The sequence below is a fragment of the Capsicum annuum genome, chromosome 1, assembly GCF_002878395.1.
Source record: "Capsicum annuum cultivar UCD-10X-F1 chromosome 1, UCD10Xv1.1, whole genome shotgun sequence".
NCBI lineage: Eukaryota > Viridiplantae > Streptophyta > Magnoliopsida > Solanales > Solanaceae > Capsicum > Capsicum annuum.
Window position 1 is genome coordinate 58,902,162 of NC_061111.1, and position 12,749 is coordinate 58,914,910.

The window sequence follows — 12,749 nt, forward strand, 5'->3', positions numbered from 1 at the left end:
ATGAGGAAAAAAGGAGAGAAGCAGTTTAGGTGGTCAAAACCAATAGAATATTTGATGTTGGAGATTCTAGATGATGAAGTAAAGCAAGGGAATAAATCGACGAATCAGTTTAAGGCTAGCTCGTTTAATCGTGTTTTGAATGTCATTAACGAAAACTAGGAATGGATTGTTTATCTAAGCATGTGGAGAATCATCTTAACAATAAGAAACACTTGGAGTACAATCCAAACTCTACCAAACAAAAGTGGTCTAGGATGGGATGACAACTTGAAGATGATTACAGCCAGTCCCGAAGTCTATGTGGTCCATATTAAGATAAAATGTGCTTATTTGCTTTACCTGGTACTGATTTATTTTGTGATGATAGATAGTTCTATTACTTTATTTTATTGAATGAAATTGTGTGTACATTTCAGCATAGAGAGCTAGCGATTATATTTCCTTGCTTTTCTTCTTTGGTTTACCTGGAACTGATACCTTTTTTGAAGAATCTGATAGGTTATGTTTGACCTGAAATTGGTACATTTCAGTTTTTTATGGTTATGTTTACAGCATAGTAAGAATGAGTTAAGACTGGGTTGGTGTTGTTACGGTTCAATTATTCATAATGAGGTTTAGGAGAAACATAATTGAACCATAACAACACAAGTTAGTCTTGCAAAATATCAAAAGAGGTGATTGAATCAGTGATGAGTTCCATGGTGGTTTAGTCTAGCCAAGACAAGAAAGTAGAAACGAAATATCAACACTTCTGGTTTAAAGAAGAAAAAATTATGTGGAGATAGATGGCAGGGATCAGTTGCTATTCTCCTTTGTTACTCTTTTCTTGGAGCATCTTGGCATCATCTTTGTTAGTTTTCAAAGGAAAAACTCTTAGGAGAGCTTTTCTAATTAAACCACAAGTTGAATTTGTGAATGACGAGGAGGCAAAAAAAACTTGTAGCTCTTGAGGGATAAGCAGTACTAGATGTGCATGACAAAACTCAATTCGAAAGAGCTCATATTAAAAACTGATATCATGTACCACTCTTTGTTGAGAACACAGATAATGACTTAGGGATGATAGTAAAGAGGCAGTTGTACAATAATTTTGCTGTTTTTTTTAGATTGCCATTTACTAAGCCCAATCCTGTGTTTGTGCAATCTATTAAGAGCCAATTTTCTCTTGAAAACAAGTTGCTACTTGTATATAAAGAGGGTCTAAGGTCCGCAGTTTCTGCCCAAAGATTAGATATTGGACTTTTCTTCTTCTTTCTGGGATTGATGATGACTAGAGCTTTGCTAACTTTCTGGTAAAGAACTCAACAAATGACTAAGGAAATAACATTTGTTTTACTATAGTTGTTACTGGGGTTCTTAACGTACTAATAAAATTAAACAACTAGAACGAAGAAGGCTTATTCGAGTTTTGATAGTGATTAGTGATACTGCAGTAAGTTTGGCGCAGAGTCAGTGTTAAGGTTGGATTGGTTGGTTCTCCAAAAAATGATTTTTATCATATCGATCAGGTTCGTATGTGACCATGCTCCTGTTCATTATTTTATAAAACCCCCCAGTTAAGGATTTAAATAACCATAGCTAGGTTGGGTTTCATATCCATATATTATGTCATCTCTATTGTAGAACTCTTTGTGCTTGAAAGAGAGAAGATGATTCTTTTTACTATTTTCAATTCACACACCTTACCTAAAGTGAAAGATTTTCTCGTGAATAACTTACTGATTCCTTGACCAACCAAAGATTTTGTTGGATTTCGTCGTCTTCATTCACGAAGACCCTAAGCAAAGGGCACATATGTGACAATCGTTTGCTCTTTTTTTGTCTTATATAGAAGAACTAGACAAAACTGTTGCTTTATATGGCTGATTTGAACTGAAAAGAAAACAACTAAATTTTTTTTCTTCTACTATACTAGTGTATTAGAACATCTGCAACATATTCTGTCATTCAAGATCATAATTGGTGATTGTTACTATTTATTCTCTGGTGAATGATTCTTTCTCCTCATAGCTTGGCTACTTTCACAACTGTCGGACAAGTATATATAATACTTAACAATGTTCTAATCGATGTTTGCCAGGAAAAGCTTAAGCATGGTGGCTATTGACTTTCTTGCTTGACTCTTCTTTTTCTAGAATATTTCTTCACATCGAAACTAAATATTAAAAAAATCTTACATAAAAACCTTATAAATCATACAAGTTTCTGGCAAGGGGAGGATTAGTTTTATAGACTTGTATGGCCTAGGTCGCTAGACCCTTTATGAAGCTGTGAAGTGTAGTGTATATACCCTTAACTTTAGAAAATTAAAAAATGAAAAGAAGTTGGAATGAAGAACAGTATAAGAGTAAAATGAAGTATGAAAGTTGCAACTTAAAACAAGAAGATAATTTAGGAAAGTCAGAAAAGAAAAGACATTTGTTTTTAAGATGATATTTTCTTAGTTGTAATCTTTGAATGTATCTATTATTGAGTGTCAATTTTCAAAATATAAGACAAATTGTGATATAGAGAATTGGATTGTTATTTCCCAAGTGTTAGTAGACCCAACAAATTTGAACTAGGAATGACTGTTAAAAAGTGTCAATTTCTTTTTCTTAATTAAATACTTAAGACTATTTCTTTTTGTAATGGTCTATTTATGTTATATTAACCTATTAGAATCAAATTAATTTGACATCAAATTTTCTCTAATCTTTGTATTGTAGGCACATCCCAATTATGACAAGTTTATCAACAAAAAAATTAAAATGTTTGACGAAATGTCTCTTGTGTGTGGAAATGATCGGGCTAGGGGAGATTGTGCTAAATCATTTGAAGATATAGATTTTGATAGTTTTTCTAAAAAAGATATAATAACCTTGAAGGACCATCCATCGAAAAGGATGTGCAAGTAACCGAAGCTTCTCAAATCAAGGCAAGTCGCAAAAGAAAACGTTCTTTTGAGGTGTAAGATGTTGTAGGTGATATATCAATAAAGTTTGGAGAAGTGGCAATGACAATCGGTAGAATGGTTGATAGTCGTCTAGATGTGACAAAGTTGTATGAAGAAGTTATGGCAATGGAAGGTTATAATGAAGAGTTCCTCGGTGATGCTTTTAATTATTTGGTGCAAAAGCGACACTTTAGCTAAGGCATTCATGGTCAAAAATCAAAATCTTTGTAAGGTGTGGTTGAAACGATTCAAGCAACAACAATAGTGACACCTATTGGTTGGTTTAGCTTCATAAGATTTGAAAGCAACTATTATTCACACGCTTTTATTTTTGATAATGTATCGTGTATTTGCTTTCAAACTTCTCTTCTTTCTTTTGTTTTCGATAATGTATCGTGTATTTCCTTCCAAACTTCTCTCTTTTGTGCATTTGTGGGAATTGATTAGGAAGATTGAATTATGTAAGTAATAGTTTCTTAAATTTTAGTGTCTTCTAATATTTTGTTACTCGATATTGGTATTATTTGCTATGCTTAAATTAGTTCCGATAGAATGTTGAGTTGCTTGATATACTAGTTAATAGTTCTGTAGTATTTTTCAAAAAATATTTTTTCCTCTCACCAATTAAACAACTAAAAATATTTTTCTTAAAAATATTTTCTATTCACCAACCAAACACCATAAAATATTTTTCGAAAAATATTTTCCGCCCACCTACAAAACATGAGAAAATAATTAGAAAATCAACTTATTTCCATGAAAACGTTTTTCAGGAAAACATTTTCCATCATACCAAACACACCCTCAATGTCCATTTTTTTCCTTCATTTATTTTGTAGTATTGGAGTGTGAAAATTTGAAAAAAATTTGGAGAAAAGTGGGGTTCGATTATGGGGTCATGGGGCCTTTTATTATTGTTGAAACTTGGGATAAAAACAAAATTCCAAAAATATACATCCAAGTCCTTTTCTATTTTTACTAAATAATCCCAACTATCTTTCTCTCTACTGAATCTTTCATCTTCCCACTTTGAAATCAAAACCGACTCCAAAGCTTTCATTTTTGATGTTCCCAAACTCGAAGTTCTTTTTTTTTCTCACTCAGATAAGTTTAATTGTTGTTTCGATTATTTTTAGCTCCATTTTACTATTTATTTTTGTTGCATTTTAGTGTAATGAACCCTAGGTTTTTGCTAAAAATTTCTAACGTTCTTGATTAATTAGTAAAATTTGACATGCTTTTACTTCATTGGCTTGACTCCACAACATTTGTTGCATTTTTCTTTGGATAATGCATAGAAGAATTTTGAATTTTTATGTTTATCCCGCCTATCAATTTTGAAACTTTTTCTGAATTTTGATTCACTTTAATAGTGTTGTTGTCTATTGCATTGTCGATTTTGAAATAATTATTACTTCTTTTAATTGTTTCATTTGAGTATTTCTCAATTTTTGTTAATAGACTAGTGGTCGATGTAGTCGATAGATTGTCCACGATAGATTTGCTTTTACTTATAGATCTTAAAATTTGGGTAAAGTTAAAAGTGCCATTAAAGGGACTACTTTAAGCAGTAGAAAAAGAAAAGCTAAAGAAGCTTGAAAAACTTTGAAAAGGAAAAAATTACATAGGAAGAACCCGAGTCTAACTCAAAAAGCATGGCTGAAATAGATGAATATACGGATAGTGTCCAATATAGTGCTCATGTTGATGCTGAGTATAGTAACGGGAGATAGTAAGAGAGATAGTGGAGATGAAGAGAGTAGGATAGATAGTGAAGATGATTATAATGATTATTCCTACCCTTATCACTTTGTGCAAGAAAAATTTCTGGTGAGATGTATAACCTAGCGATGTAGATGGATGAGCTAGGATCTTTTCCAGCAAAGATTTCTGTAAGATCAAGGATGACAGTTTATCGTAATTTTAGAAAGTCTTAGTCAATCAAAGACTTTAAAGCGGCCTTAAGGATACCTACTTTGGCCACTTAAAACATATGTCAAATTACTTTCAATTCAATGGACAGATGGTCCATTACATGTTATTGTGGCATATTAAGAATGATAAAATATTACATGAAATTTGATTTTGTGTGAACTATAAGCATACTTGTTTTAAATTTAAAAATTTATTTTGTTTACGGGATCAAATTGTTCAATACATCTCTGTGAATCAAAAATGAAAAAGCGCTTCAAAAAGGTGAAATTTTTTTATTTTAAGATGACCAAAGAACATGTGCAAAATTTAACTGAAAATGCCATAATGTATTAATATGAAAACAATACCGAATCGAAATACTGAAAACGTCTGTCTAAAAACAATGTTGTAAGACTATCAATAACAAATGATAACTGAATAACTGACTGAAGGTGTTCGAAAGCCTCTAACTGGTTGACTATGTAGTTGATGGGACAAGTCCCTAAATAACTCCGACTGACTACTAAACTAAACTGAAATAAATATAAATGGTCTCGGAACATGAAGACTCACTATTGCTAATGCTGCGGATGTGCTAGAGAGGTCTAGGTGTGGTCAGGAACCTGAGCATCCGAACCAATGATATGAGACATCATAGCACAAAAAACGAATATGCGGTCAACACTTTGAATGTACTGGTATGCTTAGTAAGGTTAAGCTGACGTGCATGGTTCATATGCATGAATCATACTGACTGAACATGTATCATGAGATAACTAATGTATAGTATGTGAGAAATGCTGTAAAATCTGAGAATGCATGAACAAGCATATGACATGATGTTGGAATAGTCTGTAAACTGAAATATTAAAATACTGATGCTGAACAACTAATAACTGTATGACATGGTCAAGCAAGTCTAAAAACTGAACTCTGAACTTAACACTGGTCTGAGACTGTGAGAGTTATCATCTAACCGACATGCCCCAATAAGGTAAATTGGGGTCCAACCTGTAACTCCAGTTGGAAAGGTGTCAGTACCATACCATGGGCACTAACACTAATTGTGTGGATCTACTAAAGTGTCGTCCCGAAGGACTAAGGGTCATCCTCAACCGAAAGATCCCTAATGAGATATGTGTCAACCCTCAACTAGAAGGTTAATGTCTCAACCTACGCTGACTACGTAGTTTTGAAATGCAGGGACTACTACTAAAGGTCACACCCTCAATTGGCAAGTGAGCCCCCTGGGTTCGCTCGGTGCTAAATTCTACTCCCAACTGAATTGACTCTGATTACTGGACTGAACTTAGCTGACTGACATGATGCACTGACTGAACTGATAATACTCTAATATATTCGAAACCCTTCTGAAAGTATTTAAACTAAGTAAATGACTAAGTTTTCAGTGATCATAACCCCCAGGACTCGATAGTAATATCAATAAGATCACATGAGAGCATTTGAAACCATAATACAACTTAGAGAACATAAATAGTCATTGTTCAAATTCATTTATGAGGCATTTCATCGAACACATGGGGGTCATGAGTTAAAACATGAAATCAGTTTAATACATAGGATGGTAAAATAACTTTTTCACTAAAATCATGGGTTAGGAATTTCAACATGCAATTTTCATTCTTCAACATGTCAAGAACTAACTCCAACGAAAAATACATGTAAACATGACATAAAGTCAAAATTCATGGAAGTTCATGGATAAGATTCATAAATACATGTTAATATCATATTGAACTTGAAAATTGGGTTCTTGAACTCCATGAATGAAAAGGGTTCATGAATCAACATCTAACATACCTTAATAGAAGAATTCATGAAGGTTCTTGGTGGATTTCTTGAGAATTGAACTTGAATATTGAAGGGGTTAGGGTTTTTTCTTAAGAGGAATTGCTTTTAATTTTGGGTGAAATACGAATTATAAGGCAAAGATACTATTTTACGACCTAAATCCCGTGTTAAAGTGAGGGGGAAAAGATGAAACTACCCTTCTGTATTTAAAATCCAAAACTGGAATGTCGATTAAGGCTTCACTGTGATGCGGTGATGCCCTCATTGCTATACTCACCATGACGCAATGCAATCGTAGTGAGTCACTGGAAATGACCATTGCTGATTTGCCCTTCACTGCGATGTGGTGGCTCCTTCACTGCAATACTCACCGTGACGCGGTCTAATCGCGATGAGCTGCTACCTGAAAAATTCAAACGTGGTCCAAACCTTATTCGAAAAACCCAAAACTTACCTGAGACATGCTACTTACACCCTTGAACATGAATCAACTTAAAAACCATCATCTTGGAGCCCGGAAGGTAAACTTAAATATCATCAAAGTTAAAGGGAGTCAAAAGTGAATATGTCCCTCAACACTTAGTCTTATTTTTCAGGTTCTAAGTGTCTTAGGCAAGTACTAGGGGCTGAGATGGACTTAGAAATATACGGGGTATTACAATATCTCCCCCTTGGGAATATCCATCCTCCAATGAGACTGATTAAGATAAGGATACTGAGGAACTGAGGTTACATGCTGATTGTGCATAACTGAAAATGTGATTACATGACTGAGTCTGAACTTGGTGACTAACTGAACTGATTCGTGAATGCATGCAATAACATAAACATGATTTTATGGTTGGAACTGAGAATGAAAAATGTGGAACTCCAAGAAAAACTATTATCTTGAGCTGAGTCTGAGTTTAAGGATAAAAGGTGAGGGTACTTAGTACGCATGTCTGCTTCTGCTTCCCAAGTAGCTCCCTCAATGAACTGATTCCTCCAAAGAACTTTGACCAAGGGATCTTCTTTATTTCTTAGTCTGCAAATCTGGCGATCTAAGATTTCAACTTGGTGTTCTTCGTAAGAAAGGATATTGTGAATATCTAAGCTCTCTACAGGAATAATGATCACAGGATCACCAATACACTTTTTTAATAAAGAAATATGGAACACTGGATGCACTGATGCCAAATCTGCTGGCAACTCAAGATCATGCACTACTTTCCCAAAATGACTCAAGATCCTGAAAGGGTCTACATAACGGGGACTGAGCTTCCCCTTTTTGCCAAATATCTTCACTCCCTTTATGGGAGAGATTTTCAAATATACAAAATCACCAATCTCAAATTTAAGATCCTTTTTTCTCACATCTGCATCATATTTCTGTTAGCTCTGGGCTGTCATAAGCCTCTCCCTATACAACTGAACTTTCTCCAAATTATCAAACACTAAATCTGGTCCCATCAATGCAGTCTCACCTACCTCAAATCAACTAATAGGATATCTACATCTCCTCATATATAGAGTCTTAAACGGATCCATCTGGATACTAGAATAGTAGCTGTTGTAGTAAGCGAACTCAATTAATGGCAAGTGATCATCCCAACCACCCTTAAAGTCAATAACACAAGCTCTCAATATATCCGCTAAGGTCTGAATAGTCCTCTCTGTCTGACCATCTGTCTGAAGGTGAAAGGCTGTACTAAGATGAACTTGGGTACTAAAACCCTTTTGAAAGATTTCCAAAAATAAAAGGTGAACTGAGTACCCCTATTTGAAATGATGGACAATGAGACTCCATGTAATCTAACCAACTCTCTAATATAGAGCTTGTCATAGTCCTTGGCTGAAAAAGAAGTATGGACTGGTAAGAAATAGGCTGATTTGGTTATCCTGTCTACAATGACCCAAATTGAATCATGTTGACTATGAGTACGAGGCAAACCCATCACAAAGTCCATGTTCACATCTTCCCACTTCCAAGAGGGAATAATAAACTCCTGCATAGTGCCACTAGGCTTTTGATGCTTAATCTTAACCAACTGGCAAATATGCCACTTAGCTACAATTTTTGCAATATTCCTCTTCATACCGCTTCACCAATAGATCTCCCGCAAATCACGGTACATCTTAGTGTCCCCTGGATAAATAAAGTAATGTATACCATGTACTTTTGCAAGAATTGTCTATCTCAACCCATCTACACACGGCACACACAGTCTACTTTGGCAATGCAACACACCATCTACCCATTAGGAGAAAACCTCTACTTTCTTATCTCTGACCGACTCCTTCAACTTTACTAGACTGGGTCCCTATCTTGCTTTTCCTTCACTTCGACAACCAAAGAAAATTTCGAACTACTCTGCACCCAAACACTATTCTCAACTGAGTTAACCAAACGAATGCCTAATCTAGCCAACTGATGAACCCCTTGAACCAGCTGCTTCTTATCATTCTCAACATGAGCCACACTACCCATAGACAATCTACTAAGAACATTTGTCACTATATTGGCCTTGCCCGGATGATTCAAAACACCCATATCATAATCCTTCAACAATTCTAGCCACCTTCTCGACGAAGATTTAACTCTCTATGCCAAAACACATTCTGAAAACTCTTGTGGTCTGTGAACACATCAACATACACCCCATATAGATAATACCTCCAAATTTTCAAGGCAAACACAACTGCTGATAACTCAAGATCATGAGTAGGATAATTCTTTTCATGAGGTTTAAGCTGTCTAGAGGCATAAGCTATGACCTTACCTCTCTATATCAAAACACAACCCAAACCAACTCTAGAAGCATCACAATAAATAACAAACCCATTTGAACCATGGTTAATGTCAAAACTGGGGCTGAGATGAGTCGAGTCTTTAACTCCTGAAAACTCTTCTCATAAGAATTTGAACACTAAAACTTGACTTTTTTCTGAGTCAATTTGGACATAGGGGATTCAATAGATAAAAACCCTTTACCAAACCATCTGTAATAGCCAGCCAAACCTAAGAAACTCCTGATATCTAATGGAGAAATAGGTCTAGACCAATTTCTCACTGCTTTGATCTTTTGAGGGTAAACTCTAATGCCATCAACGAAAAAATATGGCCAACAAAAACTACCGATCTTAGCTAAAAATTGCAGTTACTGAATTTAGCAAACAACAGATGGGCTCTAAGAGTCTGCAATATGATTTTGAGATAGTCTGCATAATCATTTTCATTACGGAAATAGACAAGGATATCATCTATGAAGACTATGATGAACATGTCCAAGTACTTGTTGAACACTCGGTTCATCAAGTTCATGAACACTTTTGGGGCATTGGTAATACCAAATGACATGACTAGAAATTTGAAGTGACCATACCAAGTTCTGAAAGCTATTTTTGGAATGTCACATTCTTACTCTAAGCTGATGATAGCCAAATCTGATGTCTATCTTAGAGAAATAATAGGCACCCTAGAGTTGATCAAACTAGTCATTGATTCTGGGGTATGGGTACTTATTCTTGATAGTGACTTTGTTCAGCTGACGATAATCGATGCACATTATGAGAGAATCATCTTTCTTACACACAAATAGGACTGGTGTACCCCACCGGGAAATATTGGGCCTGATGAACCCCTTATCTAGAAGGTCTCTTAATTGCTCTTTCAACTTTTTGAGTTCTGTTGGAAGCATTATGTATGGCAAATTATAGATAGGCTTGGTATCTGGAAGAAGGTCTATTTCAAAGTTAATTTCCCTTTTAGGAGGAACTACATGAAGATCTTCGAGAAGCACATTTGGGAATTCCCTACTGACTCAAGACTAGGAGTCTCGGAATTGGAGTCGTTAACTCAAATAAGGTAGTAGACACACCCCTTAGCTATCATTTTTCTCGCTATAAGGTACGAAACAAGCTTACCCCTAAATGCTGAAGTACGACTCTTCCATTCAAGGACTGGTTCAATCAAAAATTGAAAATAAACAACTCTATTTCTACAATCAACTAAGGCATAGCATGAGTAGAGCCAATCCATGCCAAGAATGACATCAAAATTAGTCATCTCTAACTCCACGAGATATAATAAAGTAAATCTCTGGGTTATTATGACAGAACAGTTCCTGTATATTTTTCTTGCTATAGTAAAAATACCTACTGGAGTGGACACTGAGAAGGGTTCTGCTAAAGTCTTAGGATTGATACCGAAATTAGCAGCTATGTTGAGAGTTACAAAAGAAAGAGAAGCTCCGGGGTCTAATAAAGCATAAACAGGTAAATAAAAGACCTGTAACATACTAGCAACCATATCAGTAGAACTTTCCTTATCCTTTAGGGACTGAAGTGCATAAAGCTTATTTAGGTGTTGCTTACCGGTGGCATTGGAAGTGACACCCTCCCGAGTCGGGCAATCGGGTGGAATTGGGAGACGACTGAACTGACCTTGCTGACCATTATGTGGGTAGTCCCTGACCATGTGGCCTGGATTTCCACACCTAAATCATACATAACTGCCAACTCTACACACACCCTGATGGTTTCTACCACATTTCTAATAAAGAGGATTTATGTGACCACTGTTCACACTTTCCTGGGGTTTAGGGCCTGGCACCTTATCTCGATTATCATTTCTAAGCTTCAGCACTGGCGCACTAACTGAAGATGGTGTTGGAGATGAATATTTATAAAAAAATTGAGAACGATTTTCACCCTCTGACCTCGGCTAAGCAAAACTAAAGCTACCCATTCTGGCTCTTTTATTCTCCCTCTCTCTTTCTTTACAATTCTGCTCCTCGATCTATTGAGCATGGACCATCAAACTAGAAAAGTCTATCTCGTTAATCAAAATCGCAGTACTACACTCCTTGAACACGCTATCAGCTACACCAGAGATAAACTTACTCATCCTAGACCTGTCATCAGACATAATATTAGGACCATGCCTAGATAGTCGAGTAAACTTACGAGAATACTCCTTTAAACTCATGTTTCCCTACCTCAGAATAATAAACTCCTATACCTTAGCTTTCCTTAAGTCCAATGAAAAGAACCTATCTAGAAAAGCGGCTGTAAACTCCTCTCATTCAATTGGTCTAGTATCTTCCCCTCTATCTTTCTTTCACTACTTATACAAGGTGTGAGTAACATCCTGTAAATGATAAGCACCCAACTCTGTACTCCTACTAGAAGTCTCACCCATAATATCAGCTACCTTTTGAACCATGCAAAGGAATTCCCGTGGATCCTCATCAGACTTTGATCCCAAAAATAGAGGAGGGTTCATTCGAGTGAAGTCCCAAATCTTGGATGCAGCAGATTAGCCACCGAAATGGCTGGGACGGAAGCTAACTGATTATTCTGGGTTTCTACTGAGTGAGATAAGGTAGTGAATACCGCTTTGAATTTGGTATGAGAAACAGGATCATTCAGAAGATCTTCCTGAATAGGTGAAGGTGTGGGCTGATTCCTGTTTCTCCTTCCGTTAGTTTTTCTGGGAGGCATGTTCTATAAATAGAAAGGAAATTAGATTAGAAAGGGATTTTAAATTGAGCTCATGCTCAATCGCATGACATGAACACTAAAAAAAAGGAAACTTTTCCTAAAATGTCTTGTAGCTTCTTGCCCGTATATGTGGCACGCTTCACACCCATGCACAAGACTCTACTCAACATGGTTTTCAGACTCCCTATGACACTTTAAAACCTTAGGCTCTGATACCAAGTTTTTAATGCCCCGAGAGTACACATTGGATGCCATACGGTGCCTATAGCCTCGAAGGACCACAAGTTAACCCATGTTGGTACTTGCTATTAGCACTGAATAAAATAACAGAGAATATATGCAGAATTTAACTTAAAATGCCATAAGGCTTTAAATACAAAAACAAAACTGAATCAAAATATTGAAAACGTCTATCCAAAAATAATATTGTAACACTGTCAATAACAACTGATAACTGAATAACTAACTGAAGGTGTTCGAAAGCCTCTAACTGACTAACTATGGAGTTGATGGGAACAGTCCCTAACTAACTCCGACTGACTACTGAACTGAACTGAAATAAACATAAATGGTCCTCGAAACACGAGGACTCACCACTGCTATTGCT

The 12,749-nt window shown here is 35.9% G+C and overlaps 1 pseudogene; it reads left to right on the forward strand.

Moving 5' to 3' along the window:
• Positions 1-3,200, forward strand: LOC107849101 (annotated as a pseudogene).
• Positions 3,201-12,749: the final 9,549 nt, after the last annotated feature.